The sequence below is a fragment of the Myxine glutinosa genome, chromosome 2 (assembly GCF_964187855.1).
Source record: "Myxine glutinosa chromosome 2, kmMyxGlut1.1, whole genome shotgun sequence".
Taxonomy (NCBI): domain Eukaryota; kingdom Metazoa; phylum Chordata; class Myxini; order Myxiniformes; family Myxinidae; genus Myxine; species Myxine glutinosa.
In genome coordinates this window covers 40,268,736-40,285,910 of record NC_136262.1, presented here as the reverse complement: position 1 = coordinate 40,285,910, position 17,175 = coordinate 40,268,736, and the positions used below count along the sequence as shown (strand labels likewise).

The window sequence follows — 17,175 nt, the reverse complement described above, 5'->3', positions numbered from 1 at the left end:
GTATCCATCCTCATTGCCCATTGACTTGCTTTTTTAAGCTTGGTCACCTTTTCATCTCTCCTTCAAACTTTCTTGTTTGGTCATATCCATCCGATGGATGGTAGCCCATGTTCATTTCTCACAGGGTTTGGGTGGTTTTACAACCGGATGCCTTTTCTGCCACTAACACTCCCCATTTATCCGGGGTGGGACCGGTACTGATCCAGGCCACCTTGCTTGTACCAGTGGCTGGGTTCCTCTTTGTCTTTCTGCATTTGCCTCCACTTATTATCCTCTTCATAGCCTGGTGTTGGCTTAGCGGTTAGGGTGCTGGCTTGGGATCCTAGAATCCTGGGTTTGAATCCCGGTCATTGGTTGAATTAACACAAGGGGGGTTGACTCAGCCTGTCATCCTTCTGAGGTCGGCATATTGAGTACCAGTGTACTGGTAATTCCCTGTGTGTCATAAGAGGTGACTAACAGGGTTGGTGGCAGAAAGGGCATCCGGCCATAAAACATTGCTTCAAAAATAGTGCAGGCATTTTACGCAAAAAAAAGGGTCAACCTCACACTAATTGCAACAGAAGCAAACTCAACTGATTTGTGTATCCTCAATATGTCCTGAATGAGGAAAAAAAAGTGTTAAGGAATTGCATGGGTGGAAAGTTTTGAAAAATGCATAAATATGATTCTACCCAAAAACCGATTTTTAGCCCTTTCTGCTGGATTTGACTATGCTGTATTTTTTTCCTTGAAGCAAAAAAACATCTATATAATAATAGCGTCCGCTGATTGGACAGTTGAAGGCGACAGCAAGCCGTCCGCTGATTGGACAGTCGAAGGCGACAGCAAGCCGTCCGCTGATTGGACATTCGAAGGCGACAGCAAGCCGTCCGCTGATTGGACATTCGAAGGCGACAGCAAGCCGTCCGCTGATTGGACAGTCGAAGGCGACAGCAAGCCGTCCGCTGATTGGACATTCGAAGGCGACAGCAAGCCGTCCACTGAGTGGACAATCCTGAGCATGCATTTGTGCCGGTGTCATCGATCGCGGTGTACGCTATACTAACCTCATCAGGTGGGTTTTCCATAATTTCCTCCAGCTATAATAGTTAGCTAGCTATTTATTACATTATGTTACATTGTACATATTCTGCTAACTAGTTTAAACACGCCGCGCACGCCACAACTACAGTGCTCTTTTCTGAGTTATGAACCCTCTAACATCCTCTGCACATCCCTGACTAGGATCCAGTTCCAAACATGCACGTTTTCAACCGTGCGTGCATATTTTTCAACGTGCATATTTTTTTTCCACTTTCAGGAAATGGAGGCATATGAACAGTGTGTCATTTGCAAGCAGTCTGTGGACGGAGGAGGGTCGTCAGTATCAACACTTGGAGAGAAGGGAAGTTCATCTATCAACCAGGCTAGTAAAAAAAGGGGAGACAATATTCATGCTGTACCTGGTGATAAGATACACAAAGACTGTCGCTGGACATACATTAATCCACAACAGATAGCCAAGGACACCAGACAACAAGAGTCAGAAACAAGTACAAGCAGTGAGAGTCCTACACTAAGATCGACTACAGGGAGGTTCTCTTACAGTACTGATTGCCTGTTTTGTGGCACACCAGCTCAGTTTGGAAAAAAGAGAAAGAAGCCAAGTGAAGTCAGTGTTTTCCAAGTCAGGACAATTGAATTCAAGGACACGCTTTTGGCAACATGTCGTGCACGAGGTGATGACTGGTCAGAGACTGTGAAGGCACGGATTCTGCATGTGCATGACCTACATGCAGCAGATGCAGTCTACCACCAGACTTGCAGTGTGAATTTTCGCACATACAAGCAGATACCAGTAGCGTATCAGACAAACACAGAAGACTCCAAGAGGAGGAAGGCTGGTCGGCCTGTCGTTGATGAGAGGACAGCAGCATTCTTGGAGGTTGTGAAGTATATAGAAGAAAATGATGACGAGCAGATCACCATAAATGATCTAATTGACCTCATGCAGCAGAAGCTTGCACACAGTGAACATGAAACATACGGTTACACCCATATGAAGAGGAGTCTGCAAAAACACTTCGGTGAGAAGATAATATACACCGAGATCAATGGGAAACCAAACGTGGTTACCATCAGGACAACAGCCAGGGTGGTGCTGCAAGACTACTATGAGACACAGCAGAAACAAACAAACACAGAAGATCAAGAGAAGATCAAGCTTGTGCAGGCAGCTGCAAAGCTCATCAAACAAGATATCAAAGACATCGGGTTATCCTATGAGTCTTACCCAGCTCTTGATGACATAGAATCGCAAGAGGCTGGCGTCAGATTTCTTCCAGATACTCTTCGCGTGCTCCTGGAAGAACTATTTGCCGGGACCAAAACTCAAGCCAAAGTGGCGGCAATTGGACAAGCAATGATGCAGGCAACTAGACCAAGAGTCATGTTAGCACCACTTCAGTTTGGGGTGGGCGTGCAACTATATCACCACTTTGCATCGCGGTTCCTCATTGATACTCTTCATCACCTTGGGTTTTGTGGCGCATACCAGGAGGTGCACCAGTTTGAACGAAATGCAGCCAAATTCCATGGAACAAACATTCCTGACCTATCGACAGAGTTTGTCCAATATGTAGCTGACAATGTCGACCATAACATCCGCACGCTTGATGGCCTTGGTACATTCCATGGTATAGGAATGATTGCAGCCATAACCCCTGGAATTAGATCAAGGCAGCCAATCCCCAGGATCAAGGCTACTTCCTTGGATGTGGCAATGGTTGGAAGGGTACAAGTACGGTACCACAAAGACGAAAGGCACAATTTGACGGCACTGACCTACCAGAAGCTTGTCAACCTTCAGGTCCAGAACAGCTGTGAAAATATTGATGTCCTGTGGAAAGCATCCGTCCTCTTTGGGTCTCCCAGACCTGCATGGTCAGGAATGATGCAGTTCGTGCATTATGGTGACCACCCTGGCAAAGCAACTGTTATGCTTCTGCCGATGATCGATCTGAATCCCAGTGATAGCACATGCATATTCTCGACCCTGACATTTGTTAGTGAGCATGCACGATGCCACAATGTCACCCCAATAATCACGTTTGATCAGCCACTCTGGTGGAAGGCTCTCATGATTATCAACTCTGAGCCAATGGAAAGTGATCTGAGACGAATAGTCTTGCGTTTGGGTGGCTTCCATGCAGAAATGAGCTTCCTCGGTTGCATCGGACACTTGATGGCCTCATCTGGGCTACAAGAACTGCTGGAGTTGATCTATGCCCCAAATGCAGTAATCCACATTATGTGTGGCAAAGCTGTTGCGCGAGCAGTTCGTGCACACTCAATTGTTGATGCAAACCTCAATGCACTGATGCTATCAACGTGTTCGATTTCCATCTACCACAGCAATCTGGAACTCCAGACAACAGTAAGGATGGAGAGTCAGAGTCAGCCGAAGCAGCTGCAGCTGCAAGGCCACCGGATCATCAGATAACAGATGGAAGCAGAGATGCGGACCTGGAGGGAGCTTATAAGATCTATGAGAAGCTGATAAATGGGGCTATATCTGCTGAAGAAGTTTGTCAGTCTGAAGTTCTAGTGAGAATCAAAGACCGCCTTCAAAAGCACATCGAGTCCACCAAGAAGTCCTCTAGAACTTCAGCTCTCTGGGTTCAGTACATGGACATGCTGGACATCCTATGAAAATACATCAGTGCAGAACGCACTGGAAACTGGGCCTTACATCTGCAGGCTATCCAGGACATGCTACCCTATCTGGCAGCATCAGGACACAATCTTTACACCAAATCTGCCAGGGTGTACCTTCAGCAGATGCACAACTTCAAGACTGAACACCCAGAAGTCCAACAACGTTTCGAGGAAGGGTTCCACGTGATTCGGCGAAGCGATCGCCTATGGGCAGGTCTCTCACCTGACCTGGTCATTGAGCAGGTTCTGATGAGAAGTTTAAAAACCAGTGGTGGGCTCACACGAGGGCGAGGGATGACGGAGCAACAGCGTCTGTTGTGGCTGCTATCGATGCCCGCCTGTGCAGAAGTAAACCAGGCAATGGAGGGACTCACGGGGGTCAACTACAACACTGGAGAGCAGAACAAAGACATGACCAAAGCAAGGCAATCCCGTGACTGGAAGGACACACTGACAGTTCTCAGTTATCTACAGGAGCACAATCCATTCAGCAATGACCCTAGTTTCCAGAATATTGCCACTGGGGAGAATGCCCTTTCCACCGTCAACGTTGATACAGCACAGTCCGTTGGCACTGCGATACTGAAGTCCATGGATGGACTAACACCTGCTGAGTTCACCTTCAAGAGGAAGGATCAAGCTGTCACTCTCGGCATGAAGTCTTCTGTAAGGATCGATGGAGATCAAATTCAAGTTGATCCACAGCTTCTCTTCCAGAGACTGGTCATAGTGGCACAGAACAGTGATGAACTCGAGTCAGCCCTCAAATATGAGCTATGTAGCTATCCCCCAGCCCTATTTGATTCCTCTCTACTGCTTCGAGAAGCAAAGAAGCCAGCCCTCGCCGACACCATCTGGGGTCTTATCGGGCCTCATGTTCCAGCAGATAATGTAGTTGATGGCTGCCAGTATGTCTTGGATGGTGGAGCACTTCTTCAACGCATCCCATGGTCCCATGGATCTACTTATAAAGACATATGCCACCAGTATACGGAGTATGTAACGAAGAAGTATGGCAAGGCAAGTGGTGTTTGATGGGTATGAAAGTAACAACACAAAGGACATGACACACCACAGACGGTCAAAAGGGAAGATTGGTGCCACTGTGACATTTACAGCCGACATGATTGTCACAATGCAGAAGGAACAGTTCCTGGCCAACAGGCAGAACAAGCAGCAATTTCTTTCCATGTTAAGTGAAGAACTGCAGAAGGCAAACTGTGAGACATACCATGCCTCAGGAGATGCTGACCTGCTGATTGTGCAGAAAGCTGTGCAGTGTGCTACCACCAACAATACTGTGCTAATGGGGGATGATACAGACCTCTTAGTCCTTCTCTGCTACCATGCAAGCCTGGACTCCCATGACCTGTTCTTTTGTTCTGAGTCAAGGAAGACAACAAAGAAGCCTCGCATTTGGAACATCAAGGCTACAAAACAACTACTTGGCCCAGACATATGTAAGCACATCTTGTTCTTACATGCAGTTCTTGGATGTGACACTACATCTCGCCTCCACGGGATCGGGAAGGGAGCTTCCCTCAAGAAATTCAAAGAAAGCGACATATTCCGAGAGCAAGCCGAGGTGTTCTATGCACATTCAGCCTCTACAGATGATGTGGCAGCAGCAGGAGAGAAAGCGATGGTGATTCTCTACAATGGAACATCAACTGACACCCTGGACTCCCTCCGATATCATCGGTTCTGTGAGAAGGTGGCATCTAGCTCTACTTACGTTCAGCCACAGGTCTTACCACCAACATCAGGAGCAGAAAAGTTTCACAGCCTGCGTGTCTACTTGCAAGTACAAGAATGGAAGGGATCTACATCTGGTACATTTACATTTTACTGTGTGCCCTGATTGCTGCTATGTTTATTCTTGTATTTTAGTATATTAATTTCAGTTAATATATTAAGTTCAATTACTGTGATGTTCTGTGTATCTTGTGTATTATTTTCACTACCTTCTGTATCATTGCTGCTGTGACAAAACCAAATTCCCTGTCTTATCTTACAGATGGACCTCGTCCTACAGAGTGGGGATGGCAGAAGTGTGTCGAGGGGTTTGTGCCAGTTCAGACAACCCTACCCCCTGCTCCTGAAAAGCTTCTGTGGGTCATCAAGTGCAACTGCCAGGCTGACTGCAGCACCCCGAGATGCACATGCAAAAAGAACAATATCGAGTGCACTCCGGCATGTGGAAACTGCAGGGGATCCAGCTGCACTAACTCAAGACAGATGCCCTGTGACGACGATGATGACATTGTGTAGTGTTATATGTATTCTGTACACATATTTAATTGGTTCAATCGTTTGATCAACAGTTGATCAGTTATGTGATGATGTGATGACAATAAATTCTCATCACTGATACTCTGTATGTGTTTTTTTTGCTTCAAGGAAAAAAATACAGCATAGTCAAATCTAGCAGAAAGGGCTAAAAATCGGTTTTTGGGTAGGATCATATTTATGCATTTTTCAAAACTTTCCACCCATGCAATTCCTTAACACTTTTTTTTCCTCATTCAGGACATATTGAGGATACACAAATCAGTTGAGTTTGCTTCTGTTGCAATTAGTGTGAGGTCAAGTCACATTATTACTGGACTAAAAGGGGACCAAGGTGCCCAAAAAAGGCCAACCCCTGCTCTGCGGGGAAAAATGGCCTCGACAGGTGCTTTTTTTATCCTCTTCATGGATTCATCTTCTGTCCTGGCTGCATGACCAACCCATTGTCTTTCTCAATTACATCTGGATACCGTACTGCAGATGTTTAGAATATGTTTAAGATCAACACCATCATTTACCTTTCAATGAAATACCACACATCCATACTACCATAATCATCTCTGTTCCTTTTATTTTTCTTTCATATTCCATCCTCATTGCCCAAGTTAAACTCCCATAACATATGGCAGGCCTTATACAGACTACAAATACACTCTTGCCTCCACTGCCCTTGGCACATACTTGATTGTTTGGATACCTCCTAACTCTTTCCATTTATTCCAAGCTACATTTATCCTATTCCTTGCAGCCATTTCTGTTTCCTCACTGACATCCAACCTGTTTCCTAAATAACAAAATTTCTTCACCCTTTCAATTTCCACTCCAAATCCCATATCGTCCTGCATTATAATATGATAAACCTATTTACGAGTAGTTCCTTTTCAAAACATTCCTTACATTTCAACTTCCCAGCTGTCTGATTCAAACTACCCTTCACCCTACTACATTTATTATTGTATCTGGCCACAATGATGGGAAAAGCAAGCAAAAGTATCCATCCCCAATGATAGACCAGGCACGCTAAGCTGTAAAGTCGTCAAAAAACGATGTAAGTGGCAAGTCGTGTTCGTTTATGATAACATACTTTTCTAGACTTAATCGACCCTACTGATTACGAAAATCACTGGTTCACCAAATGTTCAACAAAATAGATGAAACCATATTCTCGGTCCGTCAATTCCGTTTCCTATCTAATGTAATTTCTCTCATTTTAATCACCTACGTTGTGGTGGCTGAAAAAACTCGAACCTCAGGTTAGAGCAGTCACAAGGTTGGTTGAATCATCCATTTAACATTTAATGCACATTTGTAAACAGAGTTGATCACAAAGAGAAATTCCCTTTTTACGTGCACACGGAGGAAAGATTCACGAAATCGCACGAATGCATTTCCATCCGGATCTCCAAGCACTGATTATATACAAATTTCAAGCGGGTGGAGGGAGTATTGAGTTTTTACAGATGTCGAACCCTGATCAGATAGCACCAGGTGAGCATTCTTACACAGAGAGGTTGGAAAAACAAGTTTGACAGCCAAGGAAATTAATGTGCCAGAGAGAAACATATCTACTATATAACAGAGCCATTGGTCTGTGTCGCCATTTTTCTCAGAGATGGCTGAACGGGTCTTTATCAAACTTTCGGAGGTTTATCAGTGAGTGCATGGAAGTGTTTTAGGCCAAAAAAAAAAAAAAAAAGTTTTTGTTGGGGGGATTTATTTTATTTTATCGCTCTATAGTGCCGAAGCATTTTTACAGCATAGCCCATCGGGCAGAGCCGTCTAGAACAGTGTTTGTCCGTCCTTCCGTCTGTATATATGTATGTATGTCCTCTCAAAAGTAAACCCATCAGAGCTGAGAATCTGGTCACATGACAGGGTGATGCGATTAAGTCTGATGTCATTACGGCGGTGCTGCGGCTGACTCTTCACGCACCGCCATTTTGATTTATATGCCGTTCATCCCGAACATATTGTAGAACCTGTCATATATCACAATCGCCATGCTCTACCTTCACGTTTTTCATTCAGTGTGAAACACAAACAAACCGATTGTTAAAATGACCATCAAATATCGAAATCATTGGCGTTACGTCTCTTCCAACAATACATACGGTACGTCAAGGCCTTAGGCGTTATGACTCACCATATGCTTCGGACAAATTAAACCCAGGTTTCTTAATACAGTGGTATCATTTCAGTAGTATCATTTTCGTAATAATAATAATAATTTTACAGTAAAGATATACATAACACTTTAATTCCAATGTCGTGAATGGAAAGTTGATGGATTGAAGCGGTGTAACAGCGGAAGTAAGGAATTCACCTCGGTTTAAAAAGAATAATATACTTTTCGTAATAATAACGTAACGTTATTATTATAGTAAATCTAATCGTAACACTAATATCGATTGCAAATGTACTATAATCCCTTTGTCGTGATTGCAAATGTACTGGAGGTTAAATATTGTTACGGACCGCGGATAAGGATGTTGGTTTGCCGAGCGGATGGCACCGCGGCCGAACAGTTACCCCAACTAACCCGATTCCCGAACGTTGGCCGGATCGCGCCACAGGTATTCAATAGGGAAAAGACAACGGCGACATGGATGTGAAGAAGAAGAAGAAGAGGAAAAAAGGTTGGAAATACTAATAAATTTATTCTTACTATTTACACGCTCAAAGTAACCAAGGAGAAGGAAGGATAATAAAATAATATACAGAAGAATCAGAGACACAGTGCAATTATTAACTTATACAAGCTTAATTAATACCCAGGGACAAGACACACAGAACAAACTCACGTACACAAAAGGATGGAAAGGCAGGAGGTGGATGGCTGGAGGGAGAGGAAGGTCCACGGGTACTGCAGCATGATCGGCGCGTTTAGCAGCCGCCGTTCCTTTGCGGCCCTGCTCATAAACTGCCGTCAAGGCCCCCCAAGCTGCTGTGTTGCTGCTGTGGCTGCTGCTGCTGCTGCTGTGTGTACGTCGCGTGCTTTCTCCAGGACACGTCTGAGGTGGGGGTGTCTTCGGCGGGTTATATATGCCACGCCCCTGAACCTTCGCGAACCTTGATGTTTCTCTCCACACCCTCTCCAAGTCCAACCCCTTGTTCGTGGTTGGTTGAGTGGGGCTGACTCACTCCTCCCCTCTATGACGAGGCGGGGACATGCCTTTCTTCCCCGACCCGAGCACATGTTCAATGGTGGTTTTGGGGCGAAATCAACAACCCACAGCTGTAGCAAACCTGACAAACTGCCCAGTGCAGTTGGTAATTGAGGCTTGGAGGGGATGTAATTGGCAATTGAGGCTTGGCAATGACGCAGTTGGAAATGGAGGTTTTGGGAATGGGAATGAAGGGGGATCTATCTTATTTCACTTGGTGCAATGGAGTGTCATCTTAATGGAAGACAAGGCCTTACCCTAATACACATAATAAAGATATAACTACCAACAAGGGGGGAAATCTATGATTGGCTAACGTGTATGCTTTATGGAATTAACTACGGGAACGCCCTTTGACCTTTATACAACACTGGAGTGAGGAGGGCGAGATTTCACAACAATTTACACTACAACAACAAAAAAAAAAAACCATTCTCATATCCACAACACTGCACCCTCCTCCTCTTAGGCACGTCCCGGGCCTATAACTTTAACTTTTAGTGTGGCACGTAGGTGTAGTTCCCTCTACATTTAACCTGACCCTGAGTGCGACAGTTTTAAAACATAAATAAATATGTCCCGCTGCTCCATTGCATCCTGCCTAACAGACTCACGCCCACAGCTAACCGAATTGCGGAATGGTCTTCAAACTATACACTGACGGTGGGGAGCATTATTTACAATGACGTTACTTTATTTACAAAACGCAACCCAGGACCTGTGATTGTTCTTTCTGGGGGGGGGGGGGGGGGGAGACAGTCTGCTCTGCATCAATGCACCATGAAAGCACCCAAAACGCACCAACACACCCTCAAGCACCAATCGGTGCACAGTCATCACTGGTCATCAATAAAAATAAACCAACAACCCCTAACCCCGCTGGTGGTCTCTTGCTCTTCGGCTCCCTCTGCTGGCTATTACTATTTTCCTGATGTTGTCATCTTCTTTGCTGGCGGCCTATTTGCACTATTAAAATGCACCCAACGGGTCCATTTTTATTTTCTTTATTTATGGCCCACAGGGCCGACTAGTGTGGTTCACCTGTGGGGCATCGGTGCCCTGTGATCAAGGTCCACCAGCAAGATTTCGGGCCTTCATGGCCGGTTCCAGCAGAGGGGCCATGCCCCAACCCATGGGGTCCATAAGTGGTGCTCGGCCACAGACATATGGTCCATAATGTGGTGCATCGATGCAGACAGCTGGTTCTGGGAGTTCCGGGCGCACAATGGCGGACTCACGCACGCTCCCCTCGGCGCCCAGTGGCGCACAGGTCCTCATGTGGGAGACAAAAGGGGGGGGAAAGACAGATGAGCGAGGGGTAAGGTCTCAAGGGTACACATCAAACAAGGCAATGCAAGGTGAAGTGCGTACGGAGAGCGAAGTGAGAAAGCTCGTCCCTACCGTACGTCACCCCCCCTGTCACCTACTCTACCCTTGCCCTTACCCCATATTTACAAAAATCTACACATTTACAAATTCATCACTACTGTCACGTCTTCCCCATATTTCTCCTATACCAAATTCGTTCCACAATCCCTCTAACCAAAATTTGCCATCACCCAATTCATCATCAATCCTCATAAGGAGGAAGAGATGGAACAACAAAGCACAATGTCACACCCACGTCATGATGCGTCTCTCATTCCAAACATTTGCATCAATAAAAATAATAAAACAACCTGGCATGGTGTGGAGGTACGTCATCCCAGGTGAGTGGATGCAGATGGTGCGAGGAGACTTAAATCCTAACTATCCTCTAAATGACTTTAACACACTTTACACTACCCGGGGTCTTTCCCTGCCAAACCATTGGCAATCTTACTCCATGTGGTTTTAAAAACCAATTCCCATTGACCAAACTGTGGTTCTTCTCAATTTGGGGTCTCACTCCCCCGATTCATCTCCCTGTGCCCTTGCACAATTTCCGGGCTGGGTCGTGTAGCTCTCCCAGCAGGTCTACCCACCTGCACACCTCCACCACTGCAGTTGCCACCCGAGCTTACCTAGCTCCTCACCCTAACCTATCTAATTGGGGAAGGCCCCTCCTGGCTCTGTCACCCCTAGGTGCCCTCTGGCACTGGGCTACCCAGGTCCGTCCTCCGGATCCTCGGGCCCCATCCACAACAACTCTACCGGCTCCCAGAGCCCACCTGCGGCCTCACCTGGCCGACATCCTCACAGTGGTGGAGTGCCCAAACCAACTACACACACTAACAGGCTACACGCCCAGCCATTTCCACAACACTAACGCACCCATCCAAATACCATTCTCTCACCCGCACCACAGATGCCAATATCCAACCACAATTTACCTATACCCTCTACCTAACATTTACACTACCCTCCCCGGGTATTTGTGATGGGGGTCCATCCTTCCCCCATTCACACCTTCGCACCATCCACTCCACTCCATAGTTTCCACCATACTCACTCCACGACCATCCATTCCAATACTCCATATATTCCACACTCCATGTGTTCCACACTCCATGTATTTCACACAACCATTCTCCATACACCTGTTGTTGCACACCTGTGCAACCACACCTGGTGCCACCTGCACCCTCCTTCCTTCCTGGACCATTTGGTCAGCACAACTCACATCACTATCACTCACTCATACACTGCTCCATACACCTGTTCAGTTGCACACCTGTGCAATCACACCTTTTAACCACACACTTTTCACAATACACTTCTGAATACACCTCCAACACTCACACGGCATCATCTAATCTACCTGTTGCCCTGCTAACTTAGTGCTCCCCGTCTTCCCTTTAAACTAAGCACATACCACGTCATTATCATCCACACTAATCTACCTGCGTCCCCACTACAGGTATCATTGTCACTACCTAATCTTAACGTTACCTAAGGTCATCTCTAGGTCCCTACACATTATCCAAACCCTCCCGGGCTAGTTTTCACTGCCATAAACCCCATAACTCTAGTGCTCCTTCGCCCCCGCTGTGAGAGATGGCAGAGTTGCCATCCCATCACATCGGGTATCTCAAACTACCAATTTTGCACACCAAATTCCAGCTAATCAAAAATTTGCCAATCACTACTAATCGTCTGCCAATCCTCACTCTGCCAATCATCAAATTTTGTTTTTCTAATTTCGGGGCCAAAACACTATCCTCATCATCACGTCTACTCACTAGAGCCTCTCGGTGCGCCAATTCACTTCTACAGCCCGGCTTCGCACGGCCGAGCAATGAATGCGGGTTGCTTGGTGCCGGCGGTTGGATACGTCCGACACTCGGTGAAGGGAAGGACGCTTACCCAGACCGAGATCCCACGCACCACCTCGGCACAGAGCCATCCAATGGCCCGATCTCGACCTGCCGGAACGCCTCAACAAAAAGGGGTCACCATGACGACCCTTTCTATCGGGCTGCCCGCTCTGCCTAGTGGAGCACGGACGCGGCCGTTCCGAGCGAGGCCCAGCGTGGATCGCGTACGGCGGTTCTTTTGAAACCGCCGTGGTTCGGATCCCCGCTGGTCCTCGCGGCACGCGAAGCTGCCCGGCGTGCACCGAGGGCCCGATTCGGCTATACGTCGCTCTAACCGCTAACCCGGTTACCGTCGATGCTCCACTTGTATGCTCACACCCCGCAGCCCGTTCCTTGCTCACACATCCAGCCGTCTCCATGCTCTTGGTCATTGCACCTTCCCTGACACACCCAGGTACACTCCCTCCGCTCACAGACTTGGTCACACACCTGACCACCGCACACCTTTGCACACACTCGTCGTTCGCACACCTCACCAACACACCTCTTTGCGCCCCCTCCTCGGTCACCTCCTCTGTGACAATCACAGGTGTGCTCTCACTTGCACACCCAACCACGTGCCTCACTACTAACTCAAGTGTGCATTCCCATACGCGCTCTACCATTCCAGGTGTGCATCCTCTCTCACCTGCCACAACCAACTCACGCTCCGTGTCACTCTCACTACTCTCACCACCACTCTTGACAGCACACTCTTTCCTCATGCACTCCTCTGTTACACACCTTCCTCGCGCATTCTCTTGTGCACACTCTCCCGTTACATCCTCCGTAACACTCACCACAGGTGTGCATTCTCCCTTACTTTTGACAGCGCACTCTTCCCTCATGCACCCGTCCGTTACACACCTTTCTCGCGCATCCTCTTGCACACACTCTCCCGTTACTTCCTCCGTAACACTCACCACAGGCGTGCATGCTTCCGTTACATCCCTTGTAACACTCCCTACGACGCGCTTCCATGTGCTCCCTCGCACACGCGCTACGACCGACTCACTCTCGACAGCACACTCACTCCTCGGCGCGCACTTTTTCCTCACACACCCCAGAGTCGGACATTTTCGCACACCTCCTCTTTCGCACACCGTACCTGTCGCACACTTCACCAACGGCCTCTCACGAACACCCGGATCCAAATCAACCCCCAAGCCGACTGAAGCTCCCCTCACATCATATACATTTCCTCGTATATCGCCACTCACCTTGGCACCTCGTCTCCGCACCTCCTTCGCCACCTGCAAACTCTTTATTTGGTTAGCGAGCACATCATCACGATTCGAGCACAGACCTTGTACCAATTCCATTACCTCCTCCTTTATTTCTCTCTTAGTTTCCCTCCGTCTCTTCTTAAGTTCACTCACCCCTTCTTCCACCTCCTCTAATTTTTCCTTTACCTCTTTTATTTCCCGGTGCGTCTCCTCTATCTCTTCCTCTAACGCTACCTTGACCGTCTCTATGTGCGTCCTCACCTCCCGGTCCTTCGTCTCCATTACTTCTGTCACCTCGTCCAACCTCATTGTCAGTCCCTCACGTACCATCTGACATTCCTTCTGTGTCGCTATTAATTCATTTTTAATGTCTTTCTGTGTCGCTTTTAACCCTCCTAGTACCGCGGTGTTCTTTTGTACCTGCTCCACTAACTCCGTCTGTCCCACCTTCAGCTGTTCCACCTCCTGCGTCAGGTCCTCTATGCCCCCTTGTAACCTAGCCGTATTATTCCTCACCTCTTTCTCCATACGCTTCTCACCTCGCTTTACCTCCTCGCGTACCCCCGAGACCTCCTCGCTTACACCTCGTCGTATCTCCTCCTTCAGCTCCTCCCTCTCTTTTGTAGATGCCACCCTCATCTGTCCCAATTCATCCCTCTGAGCATCCAATTTACCTTCTAACCCGATTTTCACCTCCTCTATCTGGTTCCCCATCCGTTTGATTTCCCGGGCGGATTGCTCCCCTACTTCCCGCAATTTGCCTTCCATCCTATCTTCTAGCCCCCTTAACCCATTTTTCACCCCCTCTATCTGATTCTCCTGGGCAGCCATTCTATTTTCCACCCCCGTTAACCCATGTTCACCCCTTCTATCCCATTGTCTAACCCCTCAAATTTCTTGTCTAACCCCTCAAATTTCTTGTCTAACCCCTCACCGGTACCCCTCGCTTCATCCCTCATTGCCCCCATTTGGCCCTCTAATCGCTCACTATCAGCCCTCGCTTCGTCCCTCATTGCCCCCATTTGGTCTCCCAGCCCCCTGTTCTCTTCCATGAGGGCCCGCATTTGCAGCATGAATAGGCCCCAATCCATCGGCGGCGCTGCTACGGTCGCGGGCGCGGTCGCCGTAGCCATGTGCGAGGCGCCATTTTGCGCGCCCATAACCTCGTGCGCGAGAGCGCCATTTTGCGCGCCTGAAACCTCCTCAACCACCTCCTCATTGCCCTCCTCCATTTCTTCCCTCTGATCCTGGGTTACCCCTAACCCCTCCTCTAGTTCCCCCACCGGCATCCGATCGCCTTGACTAGCCATGGCACGATTTCAAAATTCGGGTTTTTCTTTAAAACAAATTTCAGCAGCTTGTAATTTTGAGCGCGTTAAGCGTGCTTCGGGTCCGATCCCGCTCCCGACACCAATTGTTATGGACCGCGGATAAGGATGTTGGTTTGCCGAGCGGATGGCACCGCGGCCGAACAGTTACCCCGACTAACCCGATTCCCGAACGTTGGCCGGATCGCGCCACAGGTATTCAATAGGGAAAAGACAAAGGCGACACGGATGTGAAGAAGAAGAAGAAGAAGACAAAAAGGTTGGAAATACTACTAAATTTATTCTTACTATTTACACGCTCAAAGTAACCAAGGAGAAGGAAGGATAATAAAATAATATACAGAGGAATCAGAGACACAGTGCAATTATTAACTTATACAAGCTTAATTAATACCCAGGGACAAGACACACAGAACAAACTCACGTGCACAAAAGGATGGAAAGGCAGGAGGTGGATGGCTGGAGGGAGAGGAAGGTCCATGGGTACTGCAGCACGATCGGCGCGTTTAGCAGCCGCCGTTCCTTCGCGGCCCTGCTCATAAACTGCCGTCAAGGCCCCCCAAGCTGCTGTGGCTGAAGCTGCTGTGTTGCTGCTGTGGCGGCTGCTGCTGCTGCTGTGTGTACGTCGCATGCTTTCTCCAGGACTCGTCTGAGGTGGGGGCGTCTTCGGCGGGTTATATATGCCATGCCCCTGAACCTTCGCGAACCTCCTTGATGTTTCTCTCCACACCCTCTCCAAGTCCAACCCCTTGTTCATGGTTGGTTGAGTGGGGCTGACTCACTCCTCCCCTCTATGACGAGGTGGGGACACGCCTTTCTTCCCCGACCCGAGCACATGTTCAATGGTGGTTTTGGGGCGAAATCAACAACCCACAGCTGTAGCAAACCTGACAAACTGCCCAGTGCAGTTGGTAATTGAGGCTTGGAGGGGATGTAATTGACAATTGTAACTTCCCGGTATGAAGAGGACGCAGGCGTCACATGCTCGCCGCTTCTTTGACCGGGCCACTGTCAGTTGCTTTCTTTTTTGGTGGTCGTGCGGATTATTTGGCCATTGAGTCTGCCCTCTGCAAAGCCCCGGCTCTGCTCCCTGCTTCGCCTGCCCGGCTCCTTCGCCTGCTCGCTGTTTCCTCGGGCACGCTCTCGTGGGTTGTGACCATCGCAGCGGTTTGGTGGCGGTTTCCCGCCGTGATCTAGATTTGTAGCGGCGGCGGTCGATTTCCGCTGCATTTGCCGCTTTGCCGTGATCAACCTTGGCCTCGTGATCGTCTCTTTGCTCCTGCCTGCCCTCTGCTTGGTCCCGGCTCTGCTCCTGGCTTCACCTACCTGGCTCCTTCGTTTCCTCGGGCCCGCTCTCGTGGGTTGGGACCATTGTTTCACCTCCTCAACCTTGGCCTCGTCTCGTCTCTCTGCCCCTGCCGGGCATGGCTCTGTGGTACTCCGCCGCAAGGCTCCTTCTGCTCAATACCCGCTCCACCCCATCATGCATCTCTGCCATCAAATCAAATGGACTCCTCCGACGACCCAGGTACATTCACCGTGGCTCCGGTCGTAAGTTTGTTTACTTGCAATCAGGTCACTCCATCCCCGTCCTCTGGTCGGCTCAGCGCACTCTCACTCTTCGTCCCAGCGCACCTGGTCACAGCAACGCACACAATCGCACCTCCTGCCTACGAACCCTGGCTAAATCACCTGAATTCATCCCTGCTGTTCAAAACAACATCAAGCTCACCCTGTTCAACACACGGTCCCTCAACAACAAATGCCTCATCCTGAACGAATACATCCTGGATAACAAACTGGACTTTCTCTGTCTCACCGAAACCTGGCAACAACCTCTGGACTACTACACACTCAACCTCACCACACCCAATGGATATTCCTACGTCAATAAACCACGCTCGGAGGGCCGAAGTGGTGGAATTGCCGTTATCCACCGTCAAGACATCAAGACCAACCTCATCTCCATCTCATCTGCTCCATCATTTGAACACCTGGCTTTTAAACTCTCTGGTCGCACGCAGTCAGTCATGGCTGTCGTCTACCGCCCTCCCAAACCACACCCATCATTCTTGTCTGACTTCTCCTACTTTCTGACCCAGCTCTGTTCCCTCTCCTCCTCAATCCACCTCCTTGGTGATTTCAATATCCACATGGACTCCACTGACTCCACAATAACCACTGACTTCACTGA

The 17,175-nt window shown here is 48.4% G+C and overlaps 1 long non-coding RNA gene across 1 annotated transcript; it reads left to right on the top strand.

Annotated features, from left to right (window-relative positions):
- The first annotated feature begins 899 nt into the window (after positions 1-899).
- LOC144891023 (uncharacterized) lies at positions 900-5,810 on the top strand. Its single transcript, XR_013622658.1, has 3 exons — positions 900-1,057; positions 1,304-1,408; positions 5,717-5,810. It is a non-coding gene; the product is annotated as an uncharacterized LOC144891023 (long non-coding RNA).
- Positions 5,811-17,175: the final 11,365 nt, after the last annotated feature.